Source organism: Pinus tabuliformis, chromosome 1_2 (genome assembly GCF_031772625.1).
Source record: "Pinus tabuliformis cultivar Carrire ecotype Pingquan chromosome 1_2, CPIR1, whole genome shotgun sequence".
Taxonomy (NCBI): domain Eukaryota; kingdom Viridiplantae; phylum Streptophyta; class Pinopsida; order Pinales; family Pinaceae; genus Pinus; species Pinus tabuliformis.
Window position 1 is genome coordinate 882,363,874 of NC_142298.1, and position 27,676 is coordinate 882,391,549.

Here is a 27,676-nt window from a genome sequence, read left to right on the forward strand (position 1 = left end):
TTTGTTATTGTTCTGAACCTAAACAAAGAGAGTAGAAGAAGAAGAGGAGCCTGGATGAGGTGGACCTTGACCTGCTTGATACTTTTCAAAAGTTGGGCATGCCCCTAACTAGAAGAAGAGTTTGACCATTGTTGTTGTAGATGTTTTTGATAGTGTTTTCATTGCTACCATGCATAGGTAGATTTTATAGGTGGTTGAACTTATATTTTTTTCGTTATAAGAGGTAATTCATGAGTATCTTTATCTAGCTAGGAAGTAGCTTGGTGGGGTTTTTCCTCTTGCTGATAAATATTATGCTGCATTTTTTTTTTAGTGATAGCTCCTGCTATTAAATCCCCAACCACACTTTGTCACCCATGGAAATATCCACTTATTTCAGGATGAATGAGATGGGGACCAGGCAGTTTGAGGGGACTCTTATTGTTGTAGAGGAGAGGAGTTTTGTGACATATATTGAAGGTTGCACTACACCATTTTATGACACCAATCATGTCCATGCCACAATAGTGGATCTCTATTTCATTGAGGGAGCAACGATAAAGTATTCCATTATAAATAATTAGTATGTCAGGGATGAGGAATAAAAATGTGGTATTTATAATTTTATAATGAAAAGAGGTTTGTGCGATGGAGAAAAATCAAGGATTTAATGGACTTGAGTAGAGACTGGTTCAATGATCACCTGGAAATACTCAAGCATTATTTTTAAAGGCAATGATGCAATTGGAGAGTTCTATTCTGTTGTGTTGAAAAATAACTATCAATAGGGGAACAAAGATGATCCATATAGGGAAGAATTGTAGGAGTAGGATTGTTTCTAAAATTATATATATAGACAAGTCAAGGAACTACTACAGAGGATTATCGTAGGTGCAACCAAGTTGTCATAATACAAGTAATTTTTCAGAGTGTGATTCGATGCTAATCAGTGATTAGGAAGCTTCAAATACTTATTGTTACATTCAGGTACAATTTAGTTGCATTCTAAAGTCTCTAATTTCATTTATTTATGGTCCTTCTTGTGTCCCTGTCTCTCCTAATTTCATTGTGGTAGGATTGGAATGGGTTAAAAATTCAAACATATCATTGAGTAAAATCGACACCCACATGTCACTACATGGTATTGTGCATACTCTCCATTTTCTTTATAGAATTAGAAGTGAGAAATATGATGTGTGCACAACTAAAAATCCTAACGAGCATGATGAATCCAGTCTTAGCATTGAAATCGAAATAAAAAATCATAAAATATCAATAAATTTGTGACACAGAGTAAAGAACACAATAAAAGATTCTATGCCAACGTTGTTTATTTAGTGCAAGATACTATAAATATTTCATAATTTTTAGAGATGGTGGATGTCATAAATATGCCTCAAGCAAAGTTACTGACTTGAAGATAATATGGTCATTGCAAATATTTACATTAAATAGGCTAAATTTAGGTAATTAAAACAAGATTGAAAATAAATAGAAACACCACCCCTGTTTATTTTAAACAGACCAAATTTAGACAAGCTTGAAAATCACTAGAAACAAAACCCCTATTTATTTTAAATATACTAAATTTAGGTAATTAAAACAAGTTTAAAAATCACTAGAAACACCACCCCCACATCATTTTATTTCCAATTGTACAAGATAATATTGAATAAAATTATGAACACTTCCATTTAAATTGACCGTACATAAAATAAAAAACAAGGTTGATGTTTCTAAAAGCTATATCCATCATTAAATATAAGATATGATAAGGATGGCACATAATTTTGAAGGCTATATCCATCACCAACTATAAGATCAGAGTTAATGAGATGAGAAAAAGTTTGTCTTGATATAACATGTAAACATCATATTACTTATAACTCATGCATATTGTATCTTATTGTGCATATGTTAATTGTATAACTTCAATCTGGGTAATTTTTTACATTTAAATTGTCAAATATGTAGAAGTTACATTACACTAGCTTAAATCCGCACACAAATAAAATATTAGAAATATGGCAGGGGAATGAGTAAGCATTTTCACACTATTTTAAAATTTCCCCTTGGTTGGTGAAGAACCAATTCAATGCTATTTTTGGTGGAGTATTAAGTTATTAACCAAAGATAAAAAAATGTTAGTCTCTTAAATGATTGAAAAATGATATTTAGAATGTTATATAGAAGTTACATTTCACATAGTTATATCTACCCTGATGTAACTATAATATTCCAACTCCATTTTTTTATATAGAAGTTACATTTCATGTAGCTATAGAAGTTACATTTACGTGTTTTAGATAGAAGTTACATTTTACATAGCTATATCTACCCTAACATAACTATAATATTCCAACTCCATTTTTTCACACTTTTCAATGAAATAAAGATTTGTCTCTTTTAGTGTGATTATGCAATTAAATAGTTAATATTTTGAAGACATATCCTATTTCCAACATTTTGAATTCTTAAGTGGGATCTTGGGTAGGTTTTTATTACTACCATATATTGTTGGTGCACTAAGATGTCTTTTTATAGGAAATCATAATTCCTACATTAATTGTCAACCCAAGGTAACTCTTTTTATCTCAAGAGTTTCAGCACAATCTATGCAGGGAATTCAAATGTTAGCTAGATGTAAATCATTGCAATCACTAATAACTATCTTTTCAACTTAAGTCACACAATTCTTAAAGAAATAAATAAGGGAAAAATAACTCTAAAAGAACTCTTAACGCACTCTACAATTTCGTCTACTTGTTACAAAATTAAATGAATCTGAATGTGAATGCAAAGAATCACGCTTGGTAATTTTCAAACAAAATTAAAACTAACTCACTCGATCAAGAAAGATAACTGTAATAATTGAACAACAATGTTAATCTATCAAAAATTAGAATTGAACAGAAATTCCTAATTGAACAGCAATCTCAATTGAACGACAATTCTTAATTGAACGACAACCAAGAAAATAGGATAAATGACTTCTAAACAACAACTGTTATATGTCAGTAGACTATGGAAATTAATTGACACTATCTCTAAGATCTATGGTATCATAACTCAAAAGGAACATCAATCTACTCTGAAACTAATATAACCAATCAAATAAAAGCATTATTCAGATACATCACACGACTAAGTATGAATCGAAATGAACAACAATATGAATTAAAATCGTCAATCCTTACCATAAGCAAAATAATATTAACTGAATATTAACAATAAATAAATATTCAAATGGAAAGATTATAACAAAAGAAAGCATTATAAATTCTCTTGACTGAGCTCAGATTCGCCAGAAGTCTCTGCTAAGGAATACTCAGAATATAAGTGAAGATCAAACACAGTGTTTCATTAATATGAGTAACTGGATTACAACATCATTGAGATAACAGTAGGATATGTCTCAAAAAGAATGATTATACATTACATAAGTCTAAACTCCACTTCATTTTCCTTTCCACCTTATATAAAATAGTAAGAGAGAAAATTAATAAAACTGAATCCTGAAGAACAGAGGATCTTGAGGGTTTCGTAATACGTAATCTAATTCTGTCATGAAATAGTATTGGTCTGCTTGGTCTCTCATTGCCTTGCCTATTTCGGATGATGTCTTTCCCTTTTAAAGCCTGGTGTTGCTCTGTCAAATGAATAGCTATTGACCAATCTGTGTCTTCTGCACATAAGCATAGTAAAAAGTTAGTTTCTAGTGCCAGATTCATCTAAATTGTTACCAAGTGCTTTCATTCAACTTTAGCTGTAATTTCCTTTATTTCAGTTCATAAACAGAGATAATCATGTAAGGATAAATACAAAATAAATCAATTACTTAGGAGAAAATATACCTTTTTCTTGACCCAACATACTCCCCAACTTACCTTGTTGCATGTCCTCATGAAATTAAATAGATGATGTGTAGCTGAGTTAGGGAGTAAGCATAATACACCTCATCCTTACAACGTCTAAAGCCATTTTTTCTTCTTTAATATAATAAAATCCTGGGTAACATCCTGATCCTACAAGGTGTAATCACAACGATACTTATCTAGAGGATACCATATGATTGGAGTCCTATACCAGCATCCTATCCATTCAAGTCCCATAGTCAAAATCATCTCACTGTATTTATAGAAACAAGAGGAGGCAGCTTTAATGTTCCGATATCCAAATGGTTCTCGATTTATAACAGTAATTCTGGAGGCTTCCCTCCTTTGTCTAGCTGTAGACAAGGCTTCCTCCTTAATCTCTTGGAAATACTCCTTTCCAGCTTGTATAACATCTTTACTGAATGGCCCCAGTTGGCCTAAAACACTAGCTCGTTTCATGAATTTCTTGTGTTTACTCAAGAGTTGCAGGGGTTTGGTTGCTTCCCCTCTCACCCATAGGTCAATTCCTTCTTCACACCTCCTAAAAGTATTATGGGCCTTGGCCCACTTGAGTTGATTAGTAGCAAAAGAGAGAAATGCCTGGAGTTGCATATCCCCTATAAAGGGGTCAGGGTTACTATCCCTGTCATCTTCCATAAATAAATTGTGCATATACAACTCACAAAGGAGGCATTGTACCTGATCGTTCTATTCTCTAAGGAATTTGACAAAATCTGAGGTGGTTTTGATTTCCATAGGCTTACGAGCCTTAGCATCCTTGATTTTTAGCAGTGGGAACCTTTCTAGGAGGTATAGGGCATAATTTGTTGCAGGGGATTTACGTGACAAGGTGTCTGAATAGAGAGAGCCGATAGTTTCCAACTGCTCTTTAGCCTTCTGTTATTTCTCCTATGCTTTCTCAACCTTTTTCTGTTCAAACTTGAACTGAGGAAAGGTTTCATCCTCAGTTATGGTTAGTGTCGCAAATATTTTATTTAATTCTTGATGTATCTTCAAGGGCACTACCTCCTCCTTGTACTGTTCTAATTCCTATTGTGCCTTTAGTAATTCATTCTGCAGTCTACTAATAAATGCTTCCCTGATTAAGGGAGTATAGGTAGGTGTTTCTTATGTTTAGGTTTCTGCTTCCTGGGTCTCCATGGGATTGGTCTGAACAACAACTTTAGTTTCCTCTCGAATCATACAATGAACAATTGGAATGTCCTCTTCAGCATCTATTTGAACATCAATATCCATGGTAGGGTGGTCCATTTGGGCCTCCCGTGAGAAAACATAGGGGTCCTCGGTTTTCATTTCAACATCTTCTACAAGACATGACTCTTTTTGAGCTTCCTTTGGACAAGCCAAAAGATCCTCAGTTTCGGTCTCAATGTTCCTTCTAGAACAATGCTCTGTCTGTGTTCCTGTGGTCTGTTTTTCTACTTTCAAATTCTTCGCTATAATGGCCTCCTTTAACCATTGCCTTAGTAACCCAATTATTCATTACTATTTCCTATACTTCTTAAGTAATTTTCTGAGCTTGTTCCTGTAGGAATTCTTTATCCTTGGACTTCCAACTGGTGATGGGTTAACTACATTATCCTTTGGTTCTTGTACAGGTGGTAATGTGCCGGCATAAGGGAGGGTTCCATCTTGAACTGTATCTCCCAAGGGAGCTTCATCTTCTAACTCTACCTTATCATGGATTTCTCTTTCGGGAGACCCTATTACAACAGTGTCTCCTGAATAATTGTCATTCTTTGGATTTTCTTCTAGGTAGGCCTCGTCCTCAAGGGACTTGGGAAAAATAGTGTTACCTGGTTGATTTTCATCTACCAGGGTTTCATTTATAGGGTTTTCTTCAGCTGGGGGGTCCACCGGACTGGTGTCTACTGCCCAATTTCCTCCTTTAGTGACATCTCCTTCATGTGTCTCTGCTTAATGGGTTTTTCCACAGAAGGAATTGGTTCCCTCTGTTCTTCCACAGAATCAGTGCATGGCAGGTTTTGCTGACGACCAAGGCTGTCAGCAAGGGTAGATTGGTTGGAGGTGAAATTCTATTCTTCAGTATTCCCAGATTATTCTTTACATTCTCCAAATATCCCCATGTTTTCCAATACCCTGGCCACTTCCTCCTCATAGTCTTGTAAAGGGGAATTTTGCGGATGTGCAGGTGGTGTGCGGGATGGTCCAGCCTCATCTGCTTGAGTTTGGATTCTTGGCTGGTCTCTCACTCGCACAGAGTGCCTACGTTTTATTGGGTTCAGGGTCACGAAGGAATTCTTTATTTTTAGTGTCTTTCTCAGACTTGGGGATATTGGCCCTTGCTGCTCTGTTACTGTGTTTTTTGTGGGTGGAGCCAAGGTAGGATTTATAACATTATCTCAAGTTAACCACTATTGGGCCAGTCCATTCATAATAATTAATTTATTCAATTGGTGATGGATGATTACTTTGTGTGGGTCCTCGGCTGTCCTAACTTGACAGGCGACATCATGTAATAGGGAATTCAAGTAAAACGACAAATTAACTGAAATTTTCTCTTTTAAAATGGCTAGAAGTTTCAGTTGGCAGGGCTTACCACAACGTGTCAACCATTGCATGTAATGTATCTTTGCATGATGACGGCCAATTCTTGCCACAGGTGCCTTAAAACCGAACGATGGATCCCTTTTCCTGCTCGCACCAATTGCTCTCCTAGATCCTGTAATACTTCAATTGCATTCTATAGAAGGACATGTTTTTCTATCCATTTGGTTCCTCTAGCCAAAAGTCTAGTGACTTCGGCTATGACTGCTTAGGAAACTATTATACTTCTGCCTCTGACTATGGTGCTACCATTTTTCAAATTTTGCAGAAATTTCAACGTGAGCCCCTCATGAAAATCCTGGAACCTATTCAGATTTTTCATCCATCCTACGCATTTGAGAATTTCATGAGCTTGATCTAATACCATACATACTGGAAGTTGATTCCTGATAGCTCTTCCTCCAATGGCTACTGTACCTATAACTGGTTCACTTGCATGCAATTGTTTTACACTACCACAATTCAGAAAAAGAACAGAAAATGTTATAACAATTAACAGAGAAATGATGATATTTTGGGATTTAATATCATATTTAGTTAAGGCATTAGTCCTGTCAACCATACTTAATGTAGGATCATGAGTCTGCATGCCAGCCATAATTGTTGTCATCCTTACCCCAATGAGTAATACTTGCTAATTATTACTCATTCATAATCATCCTTCAGTCCTTTCTCGGAAGTTAATTCAAATGATTATCACACAATTGTTCTTAATTGTCACACATGCCATGCATATGCATGTCATCCCCCTTCTGGCTAGAAGAAGGCATCCACGTCCTTTCCTGGAAGTTAATTCAAATGATTATCACACAATTGTTATTAACTGTCACACATGCCGTGCATACGCATGCCATCCCCCTTTTGACTAGAAAAGGGCATCCACATCCTTTCAACATGTGAAAAGCAAGTGAAAGCATTAACAAGACATAAACGCCGACAACCAATTCTAAAAACATCATGTTAATCAGTAAAGCAATTAAAGCAAGACATGTCATTGGATGTGAAATGGCTGAAAAGAAATTAAAAGGAGATTTTAATGCATTATGTCAAAAGATTTTTGCTCGAATTGGTATTAATGACAAAGGCATAATCGACGGTATATATTAATGACATACGTAAAATGATTGGACAATTTGGAATACAATGAATATATGATATAAGTTTACCATGCAGATCGACTTGTAAGAGTGTTGTTCAAGTGGAAAATTCCCTTTAGAAACAAATCCATAGGTGATAAGAGCTTAGAGAACATTTGGTAGTGTAAGATGATACCTCAATACCATAATCAGAGCCGCTACTGCCAGCAGGAAATCATAGCCTTGAACCCCACAAATGAGCTAGAGTCCTCTTTTTAGAATGTAGATGGTTCTTCTTTCTCTTTTCATAAAGAGACCTCTATGCTGGCTTGGTGACCAGATGACCATAGTGCCATTCACTAGGATATAACAAAGTGATCAGGCTAGGTCATGATGATACCCCCTGCCCTTCTGAAAATTTTAACCATCAATAAGGTCATTATCTTGGTTTGGTAGCCAAATTGGAATGTCACTTGTTAGATCCTGATGATCATGGTAGGTTGGTTCGTGATGAGACCCCCTATCGTTTTTAAGACAATGTTTGATTCTTTTTCACATCTCACTATGTCCATTTTTCTAGTGGAATTTTTATTTATTAAAGAGAAGGAGGCCCATTTCCTCCTTAAGAGGTAGGGATGGTGTAAGAAGTAAGAAGATGCCAATAAAATTTTACTCTTACCCCCATATCATCATGTTAATGAGATTTATCCAATTGACAGTGTAAAAACATAAGCCAACATGGTTTGAAAATAATGAATCATTTTATGATGTGTCCAGAGAAGAGATGTTTAGTTAGTCATTATCAAGATACACCGTATGAGCTTTGGAACAAATATAATAGTCAAACGTCTACATGAGTCATAATGATATTGTTATTACTGTTTTTTTTCTTACATCAAACACAAATCCATTTAGATGGTGTTTATTCACCATACGAAGGAAAAAGAAAGAAAATATGGCATCATGGTCGTTAAGAAAAATTAACAATTTATTCTATTAAAAATACAAAAAGAGTTGTTCAATTGATTTAACAGCAATTGCTCAATCGTTTGAACAACAAAAATCGCAAATAGAAGTGTCTTTCAATTGATTGAACAGCAAAAAATCGCAAACAAAAATGTTGTTCATTCAATTAAACGACAATCGTTCAATCGCTTGAACGACAAAATCAATAAACAAAAAAATGTGTTGTTTAATCGATTGAATGACAATCGTTCAATCGTTTGAACGAAAAAAAAAATTAAAAAATGTGATTTTAAATCGATTAAACGACAATCATTCAATTGTCTGAATAGAAAAATCAAAGAAACAAATATCATCAAATATAGTCGTTATTAAGTTGATAATAATAAAAATATATTTATATATACTTTTAAACAATTAATAAATTAATAGAAAAATTTATAAATATTATGTGACATTCCCTTTTTCCTCCCCCAAGTCAAATATAGTTGTTATCTTCTAGCTGTTAGGTTGACCTCACTCTCTATTTAACCTTCTTCCTAGATCTGTTTCTTCATCATGTCCTAAAGATGAACCACACTTGTTGGTTCAAAACACATGGACCAAAATCTTCAATGTGATTTCTTTCAAAAAATTATTTAAACAAAAGTGTGATGTTCAATTAATTGAATGACAATCATTCAATCATTTGAACGACAAAATCGAAAACAAAAATGTGTTGTTCAAACGATTGAATGGAAATCGTTCAATAATTTGAACGACAAAATAAAATAAAAAAACAAAAATGTGTTGTTCAATCGATTGAATGGCAATCATTTAATCATTTGAACGAAAAAATAAAAAAATGAAGATGTGTTGTTCAATCGAATGAACGAAAATCATTCAATCGTTTGAATGGAAAAATCAAAACCAAAAATGTGATGTTCAATCCACTGAATGGAAATCATTTAATCATTTGGACGACAAAATCAAAGAAAAAAAATGTGTTGTTCAATCAATTGAATGATAATCATTCAATCATTTGAACGGAAAAATCAGAAACAAAAATGTGATGTTCAATCAATTGAACGACAATCATTCAATCATTTGAACGGAAAAATCAAAGAACAAAAATGTGTTGTTCAACAGATTGAACAACAACCGTTCAATCGTTTGAACGGCAATATCAAAGAACAAAAATGTGTTGTTCAATCAATTAAACAATAATCGTTCAATCATTTTAACAACGCTTATCAAGCAATAGAAACTCTCATATTTACATGGTAATGTCTACTGTTAATTACAACCAATCGAAAAGAGTATATACATTATTTACAATTTCTAACGAGATCTCAATTTTTTGAAAGAAAAGTTGTTGGGTCATCTCTTCCCACAGCTAAAATTTGCATGGAGGCGTCCTCGCGTACATGCTCGCAGAAAAATGCCTTGGTGAGCAGTTTGTGATAGAGTCATACTAGGTGTCCATTCACCTTAAAAGAATGGCCAGATCCATCAATAGTAACCAAGGTAAGAGTACCATTGTTATGCACTTCTTGAATCTCATAAGGGCCGAGCCATCTTGTTTGTAACTTACCCGAGAAATCTTGCAATCTAGAATCATAAAGCAGTGCCCAAACCCATTTTTGAAATGTTTTCTTCTTGATAAGGTTGTCATGCCATTTTTCCCTTTGTTGTTGAATAATTGCAGTCCATTGCAAAGTAGTCGAGCCTCATCTATTCCATTAATCTGCTAGAGTCGCTTGGTCTAGGCTTCTATTAGATCCAACCCTACTTCCTGGGCCATCCTTGGAGTCTTTATTTCGAATTTGATCTGAAAAGTAGGTTCTTTGCCAAACACGAGCTAGTATGGAGAGTATCCAGTAGTATTCCTCCAAGTCATACGATAGGCCCACAAGGCATCTGGCAGTCTAGTAGCCTAGTCTCGTCAGTGTGTTGAGACTGCCTTGGTCAGAATTGCTTCAATGACCTTATTCGTGCTTTCGACCTGCCCGTTCGCCTACGGATGATATGGGGAAGTGATCATGTGTGTAATATGATGATGCTTGATAGTGGCAGTAATATTATGTCCAGTGAATTGCCCTCTGCCATCTGTGATCACTTCATGTGGTAACCTATATCGCACAAATTTTCCAAAAGGGAAGTTAAGCACAACTTCCTCTGTGGATCTTGGTAAATCTATTGTTTCCACCCATTTTGTTACATAATCCATGGCAACCAATATGTAGGCCCTGTGATTGAATGGCAGATGTAATGGGCCAGTGAAGTCTAAAGCCCACCTTTCAAAGCATTCTATGAATAACTGAGGTTGAAGAGGCATTTCATCAAATTGGTCGGGCCTGCCCATCCTTTGATAGCTATCGTAAGCCTGGGCATATTTCTTAGCATCCTTGAAAATAGTGGGCCACTAATAGCCCATCTGTAATACCTTATGCCCCATCCTTTGATCTACAAAATGTCCCCCACAGGGCTTGCCATCGGAAGCTTTTAGTATGTCATGAATCTCATCCTTGCGGATGCATATACGTATACACATGTCAGCCCCTGTATGAAAAATATATCCACCTATCCAAGAGAATCAGGTGCTGCACTTAACGATCATCTTCCTTTCTCTTGTTGTCAAATGCCTTGGTAGCTTCCTGATTGCCAGATAATTTGCCACATCTGCGTACCATGGTGCCTTGACTACCACGGAAAATAGATGTTTATCCATAAATTTGTCATCTACCACGAGTGTATGATTCACCTTCAAAATTCGTGATATAAAATTAGCAACCGGGTTTTCCTTCCCCAAACGATCCTTGATAGTAATATCTAACACCTACAAAGGAAATAGCCATCGTGTTACTCGACCATTTGTGATAGTTTTATTAGCTAGATACCGAATGGAAGAGTGTGTTAGAGTCGGTCTTTACATCCCTCTGTCAGAGATCATTTCTCTTATTGAATTTCATTTTTAGGTGTCTCATTCGATTTATTCATACGTATTCCGTTAGGGGCATGCCATAATCTTACGGAAGGGCCTCGTCACTCATTCCCCTCATCTTTTGTACCTCCTGGTCCATGTATTTTATTAAAATCAGTCCTGTTTACTCTCTTGGTCAGCAAAGAGTCATTTTAGGGTTTTTTTAGGTCTCCTTAGGTCTAGGGTTTCAACAATTCAGGCCGCAAAGTGTCTAATAATATCAACAGGCACATGAGGGAGGTTTGAAATAGGTTTTCATGATATAAATTCCATCGTCAATATGCTTCATCATGATTCTTCTTCAAAACTCTGTTTTGAAGAAAAATCATCCATTTTATCTTTGTAATAAATATGTAATTCTCAAATCTCCTTCAGTTGTGAAATTATTCAAGCGCAACCCTAGTCTCCTTTGTTGAATCCAATGATAGCTATCCCTGCACAAAAAGACAAGAGTTTCATCATTCAGCTAAAAAAATCATAAAGGAAGCAAAACAGAGTTAGAGTGAAGTGTCAAATGTTTCAAACATTACAAAATTCGATGTGCCCAAATCAAAAAATCAAAATCCCTATCATAAGAGATATGTTTGTGTTCCAATAACCCAATTACACACCAAGAGACATCAGTGAAACCAAGACAAATCATGGAGGAGTGGAGAAATCAGGATGAAGGCCAAAAATGTGTTACAGTTGCAGCGCGCGGTTCATAGGCTGAGTGTCGCGGTGTACATGGAGTGCGCAGCGCATTGGGCAGTTTTCCATACTGTAAAAATACACTGGCGCAGCGCACAGAGACAGAACTCAAATTTTTGTCATTTGTTTCAAACAACTCCAATCCGCTTGGTTCTTCTCACTCCAAGAAGTTTATGAAATTGCCATTAACATGTTTGGTGCTCATTGAAGTGGATTATGAGAGTTTGTGATGTCAAATTGCAAACCTTATTACTTTGTTTAAAGCTGCTCCTTAGGGTTGTGTTTTGGTGTTTTGGTTCCAAAGACTCCTTTTCCCCTTCACCACCGTGTTGTTCTTTCCCTCACCTTAAACCCATCATCCCTATTAAATACCCTGTTCCTCTACATCCCAAATAACTTATTTCTAAAGTCCTATTTTCCTATCCCTAAACCCTACCATACCCTATTACTCTCTCTTTCCCATATCATTTTCAAAATTACTAAATCCCTAAACCTCACATTCCTAAAACACAATCAAGTGACTGGCCCTGGATCCTACCTTTTCAGCTTGAGGTAAATCTAGGCCCTAATAGAGTGATCATTGTATAGAAAGACTGGGTAGCTAGTTATATAGTGTCTAAATTTGTTTATTACATAAATAACAACTAAAACTTCTTTTTTTGTCACTATATAATTAAGTTCCGCAGAAATGGGATTTTTGCTAATATAATATATAGCATAACATTTGTTTTCCTCCTCCTGGTCAAGGACAGTGCCTATAGCTACATCTCATGTGTCCATGGATATGTGAAAAGGCAACTCCCAGTTTGGTCCACACAATACTGGTGTTGTTGATAATAGTTTGTTTAAACCTGTAAAAGTTGTGTCACATTTTTCAGACCAACTGAAATCAACATTTCTAGTCAAATCATAAAGAGGTGCAACAATTTGTGAAATTCTTTTAATAAACCTACAATAATAGCCTGCATATCCTAGGAACCTACATACCTCTGTCTGAGTGTAGGGGGTAGGTAGTAAAAGAATTACTTGAATTTTTGTTGGGTCTACCTGTATTCCTGCTGCAGAGATGTAGTGTCCCAATATTATGCCCTCGATCATCATCATGTGGCACTTGACATTGCTTAAACATAACCTGGTAGCAATGCATCATTCTAAGACTTTTTATAATGTTTGTAATGCTTAATCGAAGTCATCCTGATATGGAGTAAAATCATCCATATACACCTCAAGTCCTTCATTTATTAAATCAACACAAATGCTAAGTATAGCTCACTGGAATGTAGCTGGGGCATTACAAAAGCCAAATGGTAATACTCTGTACCTGAATGTACCCCATGGGCAAGTGAAGGTTGTTTTTTCTTCGTCTTCAAGGGTGATATGAATCTGATTGTAGCCATTAAAAACATCTAAAAAGGAAAAGAATTGCTTCCCTGCCAAAGTATCAAGGACCTGATCAATGAATGGGAGGGAGAAATGATCTTTCTGTGTCACCTTGTTCAACTCCCTATAGTCTACACAGATATGCCACTTCCCATTTTTCTTAGGGACGACCACCAATCGAGAGACCCATTTATTGTCTAAGATAGGATAAATAAATTTTACATCCAATAGCTTCTGTAACTCTTCTTTCACAATGTCCTTGAGATGCGGATTCAATCTCTGTTGAGGCTACTAGATGGGTTGAGCATCCTTCTCAGTATAGAAGTGGTGTGTACATAGTTATGGGTCTATTCCTTTCATATCAGGATAATCCCATGCAAAAGCCCCTTTATATTTCTGTAGGACCTGTATGATCTTTTGTTGCTAATTGCTATCCAGACCATCATTGATATTTATAATTTTTCCAGGTTCGATCTCTACTAGTTTGCTGTTATGAACAAAAATCGCTTGAATATGTTGATCATCAGTATCCTTCAGAGGATCCTCCATGGATTCATTATCAAATATTTCTTTCAGCATTTGAAACTTTACATTGCTCACATTAGCAGGTTGATTCATCAAGTTATTAATAACATCATCTTCAGTATGATCTTTGAATTCTAGTGCCTCTGCTACTATGAGTGGTGAATGGATTCTTTCCTCTAGGTACACTGGTGGTTGTTTAGATATTTTTTACAATGGGCAGACTTGGCTTGGAAGGAGGATATAACACAAGATTTTTTATAGCATTCCCTTTTGCAATAAGCATGCTTCCTTCACAACAGCCAACCTAGCATCAAATGTCACATGCCAAGGTTGGCCCAGAATCAAAGGGTGTCGTCTAATCTACTCTTTCAGTTTATGACAAGAAAATCTACTAGATATTCCCACGAATAAAAAAGAACTGTGATATCCTGTAAGGTTCCTTCTTGCCTTACCACCGAATGATAAACAAGTTCTAATAAAGTGGTGGTTAGTTCTAAGGCTGTAATACCAAGTGCTTGACAGGTTTCTGATGTTACAATATTAATGGCTACACCCAGATCAACTAAAGTATTGGGAAAAGAGCAGCCATATATCTAAACTATCACTATGGGGTTTCCAGGATATTCATACTTTATTGGAGTTTCCTCTCCCAAGAGTAAATCAGATAAGGTCCCCACAATGTGAATGGCTGGTGAAGTTTTTCCTTTCCTCGCAGGCTTCTTTACACATAGCTCTTTAATTGTTTTAGCATAGATCGGTATGTCTTGAATGGCCTAGAGGAGAGGGATTTTAATACAAATATTTTTCAGTTTCCCTACAAGATTGAAATCTAGATAACCAATAGATTTCGGTATCGTTACCATTTCAGGGAACGGGGGAGAAGTGGCTGTAAGCTTTTCAGGATCTCCATGTTGATCTGTCTCTTCTCCTTGTTTTAGTTCAGTATTAATTGCAGGCGGTGGTATATGTATTCTCCTTAGGGGTGGTGATATGACCTGACCTCAATCTGATTTCATTACATTCTTTTTGCTCAACCTCATAATCTGAGCTTTCAATAACCTACACCAACTGTACTGGTCTGTTATTAGGATTTGGATTCGGTTGAGCTAGTAGTTGAGGCCACAGAAGAGGTTGGGGATTTTGCTATAATGTATAAGGTGCTCAAAATGTAGGTTGAGGCTGAGGACTTGCCCCCATAGATGTGTTATATATCCCAGAGGTCACTGCTAATTTGTAGACCAATTCGAATTTTGAGAGGTAGAGGTTGTACACTAGGATTGATAGGGATTGCCTTGCCAAATAGGAGTAAAAGGAGAATTTGGCCAGCCATTACCTAGAAAAGATTGCATTGGCTAAGATGTCATGGGGAATGGTTGGGTTTTCCAACTTGGGTAGGGTGATTTGCCCTCCCATGCTCTCCCAAGGTTCTATTGCTGATTAAACTATGAAGAAGGAAAGAACTAGGATGTGTCTTATGTCATACATGTTGGTTTAGCCTGCCACTATCGACGCTGGTTCATTTGATATACTAACTCTATTTCTTCTTCTGCTTCCTTAAATACTACTTTCAGCCCCAACAATGATGGACATTGTTCAGTGGCGTGCTCTTTAGTACAAATAGTACATGTTTGCACCATGTATAATGAGCATTCCTATTGGCTATGCTTATTTCAACAACGTGGATAGAAGATGGCCAAGTTTTGTTATGCTAAGGCTTGTTTTTGTTTAGCCTGTAAGACATCCAGCTGCATTGTGAGAGTGCTCAGGATGTCTGTCCTAAAATCTTCCAAGATTTTACTGATTTCCATTCGTGTTACGGCTCCACTATGTGGTTTGATTCCCCTACTCATGGGATCTCAACTTCCTGGTCTTGTACATGTGTGTTGGAAATAATACTGAGAGGGGGGGTGAATCAGTATTATCAGATCAATCAAACTTTTTCAATGCTCAGAAACATATACGCTACTTCAGTTAAGTGAACCAGCGTGTACACGCTACTGTGACTAAATAAAACAGCGTATAAGAAGAAAACTCATAATTTAGTTAGCTTATTCTTTAGTTAAGTTCATCAGGACATTATTTACCACATTAACAGTAAACAGGTGTAGTATAACAGAACAGATCAAAAGCCACACACATGAACACCAAGATATAAGGTGGAAACCCAATGTGGGTGAAAACCACCTGCTGCAAGTTGTCTCTATCTTTCTTTAATATGAAACTTCAGTTTACAATCTTTTGTACTGGTGCAGCCTTATACCAGTACGCAGGCTACAACCTGCAGAAGGCTACAACCTTCTCTCGTTCTCCAAACTTCCTTGGAAGGGAGCTCCAACCCCCTTTGCTCTTGTACTAGCCAAGATACTAGTACGTAGGTGCTGACCTACAATCTTCTTTCCTTCAGGTACCACCTTTCATACATTTTCAGACTGGATATTCCTGAAGCACAACATTACAATCTGAAGGCCACAATTCATTTACCTTTCACAACAGATCATTGAAGCATAAAACAACCAAACTTTGAATCACTGAACCACTGAACCCTGTCAATCACCAGTTACCAGAACACAGAACAGACTACAGAACTCTGCAATAACAGTCAGACCCAACTGTAAACCCAAAATCAAGCTTCAAAAGATATACGCTACTTCAATGAGCAAAACCCGCGTATACACGCGCTTTTACCGAAGCCAACCTGCGTACAGATCTAAAAATAAACTTTCTCAATTTGCAGCTGTACTAGACATCAGTTAGACCCAGAACATAACATTGTGACAGTATGCAGATCTAGAAATACGCATAATCAACCATATCATGATAGTGCATTTCAAACCATTAGATCCCGATCTATCCTTAGATCTAGTCTTCCATCAACCGATGTGATCTCTCCTTGGCTTAGATCAAGCAACCCAGAACCTGCATATCAGATCTCTTTCCTTTTCAGATATTCAAGCCTTTTCGAAAGATGATATTGCCTAATGATCTTCTTCTCCTTATATAGCCTTAGGCCTTGCTCAATACCAAGAGCCAAAACCATAGAAATCCAAAACCATCAACTGCGAAACTAGAGATCTACACGACTGTCGAGGTACTTTGGTCCAAAGACATGGGCACAAGTACCGAGGACTAACTACCACGGACCAAAAGGAAACTTCCCGACATATACGCACTTTTCTGTTCATGCATCTGCGTGTATACGCGCCTTATTATATAGCTCTCCTGCGTATACGCGACTTAGTATGCATATCACCAGCGTGTATACGCAACTTGGACTTAATTAACCTGCGTATATGAGATTTCTCTTCATTCTGTAGACTGAACGGAGATCTGTCATCAAAGAGAGTTGCCATCAAGGACAACACCTGTATCATAGCGCCATACCTAAGCCAAAATGCCAACAATCTCCCCCTTTGGACTTGATGGCAACCTTCAGATCCTTAGAATCATTCTCCCCCTTTGTCATCAAGGGCAAAGGGCTGTGCTCCCCCTGAGAACATGCTGATACCTCTGCTTGGCTGTGCTGAAACATGCTCCCCCTGACTGTAGGCAAGATCTACAAAAGATGTTCTTCAACAAGAACCAAGACTTATACACCATAAGGGACCTTCCTATCACCAAAAGACTCAATACATACATCCATACTCCCTACCAAGAGGGGACACATCAGAGACAATCAATTATATTACATCATTCATCCCAGGCATAGTGGGGAAACCAACATAGGCCGTTACATGACCTTGACATCATAAAAGAGATATGACATAGGGAAAACAGATCTAGACCAAGACTTATGAAAGTCACCAGCAGCATCTAAGAAACATATTTTTAGATCAGCAACCAGGATTTCTTTCTGAGCTCCTTCTCCTGAACCGAACAACCAAAACATCTGAATGCCAACAATGCTTTATGAGACTTTTAAGCTGCTCCCCCTGAACCTGTGCCTGCTGCACCCCCTGAAACTGTGCCTGAAGAATTCTAACATACCCATTGCTATTCAGAACTCCAGAGATTGCCCTTGCTGTTCAGAACTTCATATACGCGTTTTCTCCTGCATGAAACTGCGTATGTACGTGGATATACTTTCTGCAACAAGCGTCCAACATACACGCGACTTCCTTTTCCGTAACCTACGTATATACGTGGATAGCCCTTCCGTAACCTGCGTATACCAACTCTTCTGTAGAATAAACAAACTTCAACAGCAGGATGAAGCATCAACTACTCCCAGCTTTTGTCTGAGATATTCAAAAGTTTCCCTGGGCAGTGGTTTTGTGAGAATATCAGCAACTTGTTCCTTAGAAGGAACATACTCCAACTTGACCTTCTGCTCAAGCACTTGTTCCCGAAGAAAATGGTACTTGATTGGTATGTGCTTGGTCTTTGAGTGCATGACTGGATTCTTTGAAATGCTGATTGCACTTGTATTATCACATAAGATAGAGATGGGTGGAGTGCAAGTGATTTGAAAGTCCTGCAAGGTCTGCATCATCCAAAGAAGTTGTGTGCAACAAGATGCTGCAGCCACATATTCTGCTTCAGCTGTAGATAAGGCAATCGAACTCTGTTTCTTGCTGAACCAAGATACTAATCTGGAACCCATGAAGAAAGCACCACCACTTGTGCTTTTCCTATCATCCACACTTCCAGCCCAATCTGCATCTGTGTAAGCATGAAGAGTGAGATCTGTATTTCTAGGATACCATAAGCCATAGTTTTGGGTCCCTTGAAGATATTTGAAGATTCTTTTGACTGCCTGAAGATGAGTTTCCTTTGGGTTGGCTTGAAATCTTCCAACCATTCCTACTGCATGTGTAATATCTGGTCGAGTACCTGTCAAATAAAGCAAACTCCCAATCATGGATCTATAAGTGGGTTGGTGAACTGCTGCTGATTCATCATTTGCACTGAGGCTGCATCCTGTAACCATGGGTGTACATACTGGCTTTGACTCTTCCATGCCATACTTCTTCAAGATCTGCTTGAGGTATTTGGTTTGAGACAAGAAGATACCTCCTTCATTTTGTTGGATTTGCAATCCAAGAAAATATGTCAATTCTCCAAGAAGTGACATTTCGAATTCTTTCTGCATAACCAAGGCAAAGTTTTGACTCATAGTCTCTTCATTGCTGCCAAAAATAATATCATCTACATAAACAACAAGAATTAGCAATTTGTTATTTTCAACTTTTATATAGAGATTGCTATCTGCTGATCCTTTTGAAAAGCCTTGTTGGTGAAGATATTTGTCCAACCGATAGTACCAAGCCCTTGGAGCTTGTTTGAGTCCATAGAGTGCCTTTTTCAATCTGCATACAAGGTTTGGATCATTCCCAAGAATGAAGCCATCTGGCTGCTGAATATATACTTCTTCTTCTAAGTCTCCATTCAGGAAGGCTGATTTCACGTCCATTTGAAATACCTTGAAGTTTTGAAAGCTTGAGAGAGCAAGGAACATTCGGATGGCCTCAAGTCTTGCCACAGGAGCAAAGGTCTCTTCAAAATCTATTCCTTCTTGCTGTGCATACCCTTTACAAACAAGTCTGGCCTTGTTTCTAATTACTTCTCCATTTTCATTTAATTTATTCTTGAAGACCCATTTTGTTCCTATTACATTCTTATCTTTTGGTCTAGGAACTAATTCCCAAGTGTTGTTCTTTTCGATTTGCTCAAGTTCTTCATCCATTGCTTTGACCCAACATTCATCTTTGCATGCCTCTTTCACATTTTGTGGTTCAGTGGAGGAGAGTAATTCCAAGTAGCTTGAAGCTTCTGCAAGTGTCCTTCTTGTTTGTACTCCTGCTTCTTTCTGCCCCACAATCTGAGTTTCTGGATGATTCTTTTGAACATATCTGGATGGAGTTTTCTCTTCTATTCTTGTCTGCTCCTCTGGTTCTTCTTGAGATTCTTCTTCTTCTTGAGGTTCTTCTTCTTCATCATTTCGCCTTTAAGAGTAACCTTCATCTTCTTCAATGTCTTCACGATGAACTTGCCTAGGAATATATCCCTTCTCATCAACCACTATATCAATACTGTCAACAATTCTGCCAAGTCTTTTATTGTAGCACTTGTATGCTTTGCTATGTGGAGAATAACCAAGAAGAATGCCCTCATCTGCTCTTGGTTCAAGTTTGCCAAGTTGCTCATCAGTATTCTTAATATAACATTTGCTCCCAAAGATTTTGAAGTGCTTCACGGAAGGAGTTTTACCACTCCAAAGCTCATGAGGTGTTTGAGTGTTGTTTACTCGGACATTTGTTTTGTTAAGAATAATAACAGCAGCATGTGCAACTTCACCCCAGAAGGTTGCAGGAGTACCTGATTCATCGAGCATAGCACGAGCCATTTGTTGGATAGTTCTGTTCATTCTTTCCACAACCCCATTTTGCCGAGGAGTTCTAGCTGTAGAGAATTCTCTTCTTATCCCATGTTCGTCACAGAAATCGAAAAATTCATTTGAGGTGAACTCCCCACCTCTGTCAGATCTGAGGCACTTAATTTTGTGTCCTGATTCATTTTCAACCAGTGCTTTGAAGGATTTGAATTTTTCGAATGCTTCATCTTTGTGCTTCATAAGCCCTAACCAAACAAACCTTGAGAAATCATTAATGAATAATATCAGATATTCTTCTCCTCGAGGTGTCCTTTTCCTAAATGGACCACATACATCTGTATGGACTAGCTCAAGAGGCAAGCTAGCTGATCCTTCCTTCTCTGGAAAGTTAGTTCTGGTTTGCTTTCCAAACTGACAAGATTTGCATATGGTGTTGTCTGGAATTTTGATATCTGGAAGATCACAAACTGCCTGATATTTGCATGCTTTCCTTATTTGTGAGAAGCTTAGATGTCCCAACCTTCGATGCCATAACCAGTGCTCTTCATCCTTGCTAAGATAGCATTGTTGTTGTCCTTCTTCAAATATGTATAGATTATTTGGAGTTCTTTTGCCTTTGAGAACTGTTTTACCTGTATCAAGATCACGAACAAGACATCCATTCGATCTAAAAATAACCTCGGTTTTTTGATCACACATCTGGCTGACACTTAGTAGATTATGCTTCAATCCATCAACATATAAAACATTTCCAACCTTGACCTTTTCTTTCAAAGGAGCAATACCTTTTCCTTTTATAGTTGCAGGAGTATCATTTCCAAAAGAAACTTTCTTTCCCTTTTCTAAAGTAGAATAAGATTCAAGTTTTTCTTTATCACCTGTCATATGTTTCGAACATCCACTGTCAATGTACCATAGATTTTCCTGTCCTTCTGCATAAAATTCTATCCCACATCTTTCTGTTTGAGGTTCCTTTATTCTCCATGTTTTGGTGCTCGTGGCTTGTTCCTTTTTCTCCTGAAACCTGCTCCTGCATTCAGAGTCTTTATGACCAAAATTATTGCAAATAGAACATTCAACTTCATTTTCAAGAACCGAAAAGTTGTTATAGGTTCTTTTTGTAATCCCTGTCATACTTCTTTGTTTTTGAGCTTCCCTAGTCATGATTGTTTTATATGCAACACATTGAGCTGCTTTGTGACCAAAGTTATGGCAAGAAAAGCATTGTCCATTGAAGAAGCTTCTGCGGTTATTGAATCTACCAGCCAACTGATTTCTATTTTCATCTATTCTTGAGCCAAACTGAGAAGATTTTACCTGTGGTTGGTTGTAGCTTTTGTTCACCCTTAAGAAGGATTGTCCCTGATAGTTTCTGTTTGTAATTCGTCCCTGCTTTACCTGATTATCTTCATTGTTCTTCTGCTCATTTCTTCTTGCTGCATCAAGATAACTTTTTGAGGTGGATGCTTGAGAGGTTTCTCCATTATAGCCCAAACCTGTCTTGTTTAGAGGAGACCGCTGCACATTGATAATCTCATCCAAAGTTTCAGATCCTTTGACAAACTTAAGATTAATAGCTTTTGTTTTCTCAATTTCTTTTCTGAGACCAACAATTTCACCTTCTAGTTTTTCAAGATGTTTTTCCTTTTCATCAATTTGAAATTGCAAAGTATCAATGATCACATTCTTTTCTTCTATGCATCTCTTGAGTCTAGTAATTTCATTATAGAGATTATCCACATCTACAGCATCCTCATAATCATCATCTTCAAATGCCATTAACAGCTTATATTTATTACCTTGTTCATCTTCATCACTGTTTGATAAGCCATCACTATCTTCATGGGTGTAGTAGCTTTTCTTATTTGCACTTTGTTTCTTGTTCCATCTAGCAGGTTCTTTTCCTTTATCCTTATAAGGACATTTTGCAGCATAATGACCTACTCTTCCACAAGCAAAGCATTTGAAAGGTAGCTTACCTCTGAACCTTCCAGAACCCCTTTGAAGATTTCTGACAAAATTTGATTCTTCTTCCTCTTCTTCTGGAACATGGCTTGCTTCATAGTAATCTTCTTTTCCTGATGCCTTAAAAGCAGCTTCCCTTCTGTCTGATGGACCTCCCTTTCTCATTTCATAAGCAGTTAGAATTCCATGTAGCTGAGACATAGTGAGAACACGGAGATTTTCTTTTTCTTCTATTGCAGATAATTTAGATTCAAACTTGGGGGATAATGATCTTAGAATCTTTTGAACTACTATAGTCTCTTTTATTTCTTCACCCAAATTTTTCATACAATTAACAATCTCATCTACCCGAAGAAAATAATTAGCCACACTTTCATCATTATACATCTTGAGAGTCTCATATTGAATCCTGAGAGTTTGAAGTTTAGCTTGCTTTACCTGTTCATCTCCTTCATAGCTAGTGATCATTTTGTCCCATATCTCTTTTGTTGATTTGAAGTGCATGACCTTCATGAATTCTGTTTGGGATATACTTCCTAATAGAGTACTGACTGCTTTTGCATTTGTTTCATACTGCTTTTTCTCAGCTGGATCTGTAGGAGTAGCTGAAGGAAAAGCATAGCCTGTTTCTACAATGTTCCAAACTTCTGTACCAAGAGATTGAAGATATGCAGTAACTCTTACCTTCCAATAATTGAAATTTGTCCCATCAAAAATCGGTGGCCTGATTGATGCTTCTTTCTCGTAGTTGCTCATGATGAATGATCTACCTTCAAGCGATCAAGCTTCTCTGAAGGACCTGCTCCGATACCAATTGTTGGAAATAATACTGAGAGGGGGGGTGAATCAGTATTATCAGATCAATCAAACTTTTTCAATGCTTAGAAACATATACGCTACTTCAGTTAAGTGAACCAGCGTGTACACGCTACTGTGACTAAATAAAACAGCGTATAAGAAGAAAACTCATAATTTAGTTAGCTTATTCTTCAGTTAAGTTCATCAGGACATTATTTACCACATTAACAGTAAACAGGTGCAGTATAACAGAACAGATCAAAAGCCACACACATGAACACCAAGATATAAGGTGGAAACCCAATGTGGGTGAAAACCACCTGCTGCAAGTTGTCTCTATCTTTCTTTAATATGAAACTTCAGTTTACAATCTTTTGTACTGGTGCAGCCTTATACCAGTACGCAGGCTACAACCTGCAGAAGGCTACAACCTTCTCTCGTTCTCCAAACTTCCTTGGAAGGGAGCTCCAACCCCCTTTGCTCTTGTACTAGCCAAGATACTAGTACGTAGGTGCTGACCTACAATCTTCTTTCCTTCAGGTACCACCTTTCATACATTTTCAGACTGGATATTCCTGAAGCACAACATTACAATCTGAAGGCCACAATTCATTCACCTTTCACAACAGATCATTGAAGCATAAAACAACCAAACTTTGAATCACTGAACCACTGAACCCTGTCAATCACCAGTTACCAGAACACAGAACATACTACAGAACTCTGCAATAACAGTCAGACCCAACTGTAAACCCAAAATCAAGCTTCAAAAGATATACGCTACTTCAATGAGCAAAACCCGCATATACACGCGCTTTTACCGAAGCCAACCTACGTACAGATCTAAAAATAAACTTTCTCAATTTGCAGCTGTACCAGACATCAGTTAGACCCAGAACATAACATTGCGACAGTATGCAGATCTAGAAATACGCATAATCAACCATATCATGATAGTGCATTTCAAACCATTAGATCCCGATCTATCCTTAGATCTAGTCTTCCATCAACCGATGTGATCTCTCCTTGGCTTAGATCAAGCAACCCAGAACCTGCATATCAGATCTCTTTCCTTTTCAGATATTCAAGCCTTTTCGAAAGATGATATTGCCTAATGATCTTCTTCTCCTTATATAGCCTTAGGCCTTGCTCAATACCAAGAGCCAAAACCATAGAAATCCAAAACCATCAACTGCGAAACTAGAGATCTACACGACTGTCGAGGTACTTTGGTCCAAAGACATGGGCACAAGTACCGAGGACTAACTACCATGGACCAAAAGGAAACTTCCCGACATATACGCACTTTTCTGTTCATGCATCTGCGTGTATACGCGCCTTATTATATAGCTCTCCTGCGTATACGCGACTTAGTATGCATATCACCAGCGTGTATACGCAACTTGGACTTAATTAACCTGCGTATATGAGATTTCTCTTCATTCTGTAGACTGAACGGAGATCTGTCATCAAAGAGAGTTGCCATCAAGGACAACACCTGTATCATAGCGCCATACCTGAGCCAAAATGCCAACAATGTGCTTCCTCGTGTACACCTGATACACAAGTGAATGATCTCATCATAATCTTCGTGAGAAATATCTCCTTTTCCCATTAAGTTTAGAGTTTCTTCCCATTCCTCCTTCATTCCTTTAATTAAGATAGCTCTTAGGAATTCTTTTGGTAAGGCAGTGTGTGGAGACCTCTGCAAGTTATAATTAAATCATTCTACATATTCTTCTAGTGTTTCATTATCTTTTGCAGTCATCTTAAAAATTTCATCTTTCAGTTCCCTAGTCTTACGAAAGTCCTGGTATCTTTCGAGGAAGGAGATTTTCATCTCGTCCCAAGAATTAATAGTTCACCCACCTAGACCCATAAACCATCTTAAGGCTACTCCTTTCAAAGTGGAAGGGAAAAATTTTAGCTTTTGGGGATCAGTGGTGTAGTCATACCCTCTACAGAGGACATCAAACTCAAACAGGAAAGCATCAAGATCCTTTGTGATTATCCCATGGAAAGTTGGGATGCTTTGTAGAGGAATATCCTTCTTGGGGGTATTGGACACTTGTTCGACTATGGGGTACTCTAATGTCGAGGTTTGACCTTGAGGTGGGTGATCTTCCATTTGGTAAAAGATGTGCCAATAACATTCAGGGATTTCAGGGGGTGCTTTTTGAGTAAGTAGAGGATTAGCAACTCAAGCTAGCTTTGCAACACTACATAGATCTGGGATCATAGAAGATCCTTGTTTAGGCAGCTATGATTCTATCTTAGCAGTCCCATTGGTTTCTCCTTCTAATTCTCTTAAGTTACAATATTTTCCCTTTTGTAGAGGATCAAAATGTAAACTTATTGTATCTTGAAGATTATGTTCTAATCCTCCAACTTGGCCTTGAATCTCAGTGTAAGCTATAGATGGTGAGCCTGCTACTTGAGGGATATCAATAGAACATTTTCTAGGTATTGCCTGGAATCCTACTAACACTTGAGGCTCTTCTTTTCTTACGATTTCGTCTATAAAGGTTGTTCTTCCAAGGTTCACTAATCCTTTGGGTTTTGCGGATTTAGGTGGGGGGTTCTGCTCTTTTTCTATCTTTCTATTCCTAGTCATTCATAAAAACCAATTCCTATTTAACCTCTAAGCCTTTGCTGAAACACGGGCTGGTAAGAAATCACTTTACTTGCTAGGTACGCAGGTTCTTACCTTTTGTTTTTAAAACCCAATTCTTTCACAGCAAGATAAAAGGAAATCACCTGAAACACTCTCCCCAACAACGATGCCGAAATGTTGGTGCACACAGTTGTATTTTTATAGGCAATCTTAATTCCTACATTAATTGTCAACCCAAGGTAAGTCTTTTTATCTCAAGAGTGTCAATACAATCTATGCAGTGAATTCAAAGGTTAGCTATAGGTAAATCGTTGCAATCACTAATAAATATCTTTTCAACTTAAGTAACACAACTCTTAAAGAAATAAGTAAGGGAAAAATAACTCTGAAAGAACTCTTAACACACTGCAATTTCGTCTACTTATTCCAAAATTAAATGAATCTGAATGTAAATGTAAAGAATCATGCTTGACAATCTTGAAATAAAATTAAAGCTAACTCACTCGATCAAGAAAGAGAACTATAACAACTGAGAAACAATGTTAATCTATCACAAATTAGAATTGAACGGAAAATCCTAATTGAACAGAAATCTTGATTAAATGGAAATTCTCAATTGAACAACAATTCTTAATTAAACGACAACCAAGGAATACGATAAATGACTTCTAAACAACAACTATTTTCTGTTAGCAGACTATGGAAATTAATTGACACTATCTCTAAGATCTATGTTATCATAACTCAGAAGGAACAAAAATCTACTATGAAACTAATATAACCAATCAAATCAAAGCATTATTCAAATACATCACACGACTAAGTATGAATCGAAATGAACAGAAATACGAATTGAAATAGTCAATCCTCATGATAATCGAAAAAATATTAACTGAATATTAACAATCAATAAATATTCAATGGAAAGATTATAACAGAAGAAAGCAGTATAACTTCTCTTGACCAGGCCTAGAGTTGCCAGAAGTCTCTGTTAAGGAATACTCAAAATATAAGTGAAGATCAAATAGAGTCTTTCATTAATATGAGTAACGAGATTACAACATCGCTGAGATAATAGTAGGATATGTCTCAAAAAGAATGATTATGCATTACATGATTCTAAACTGAACTTCATTTGCCTTTCCACCTTATATATAATAGTAAGAGATAAACTAGATAAAAGTGAATCCTCAAGATCAGGGGATCCTGACGATTTTGCAATACATAATCTGATTTTATCATGAAATAGTATTGGTATGCCTGGTCTCTCACTGCCTTGTCTACGTCGGACATTGTCTTTCCCTTTTATGGCCTGGTGCTGCTTTGTCAAATGAATAGCTATTGACCAATCCACATCTTTTGCACACAAGGATAGTAAACAGTGAGTTTCCAGTGCCAGATTTATCTAAATTGTTACCAAGTGCTTTCATCCAACTTTAGCTGTAATTTCCTTTATTTCGGTTCATAAGAAAATACAATCGTGTAAGGATAAATACAAAATAAAGCAATTACTGGGGAGAAAATATACCTTTTTCTTAACCAAAGATATATCATGTTCTAAGTACATGGTGTTTTATAATTCACCCAAAAGGCTTCAAGAGCAACGTTGAATTGCATGCTTGTTTCCATTATACATGTAATATTTGTAACATTTTCCACATGAAGAACCCAATAGCCCATGTTGAACATGAAGCAAGTACCTCAAAAATTGGCGAATATCAGTTATTTTATTTCTAGAGGGGCATAGATCCAGAGAAGGCAATGACAACTATCATAAATGGCTTTTGTCGGGTTGTATTTAGTGAAATCCCATTAAAATTTGCTACTAAAGTAAATCAATTGATGAATTTGAAGCTTGAAGGTAGTCTTCAATATGTGTTGCAAGATATATCTATAACATTATATATCTACATGAATCTAATGCAATGA

The 27,676-nt window shown here is 37.0% G+C and overlaps 1 pseudogene; it reads left to right on the forward strand.

Moving 5' to 3' along the window:
- Positions 1-356: 356 nt before the first annotated feature.
- Positions 357-27,676, forward strand: LOC149208778 (iron-sulfur cluster assembly SufBD family protein ABCI8, chloroplastic pseudogene; annotated as a pseudogene).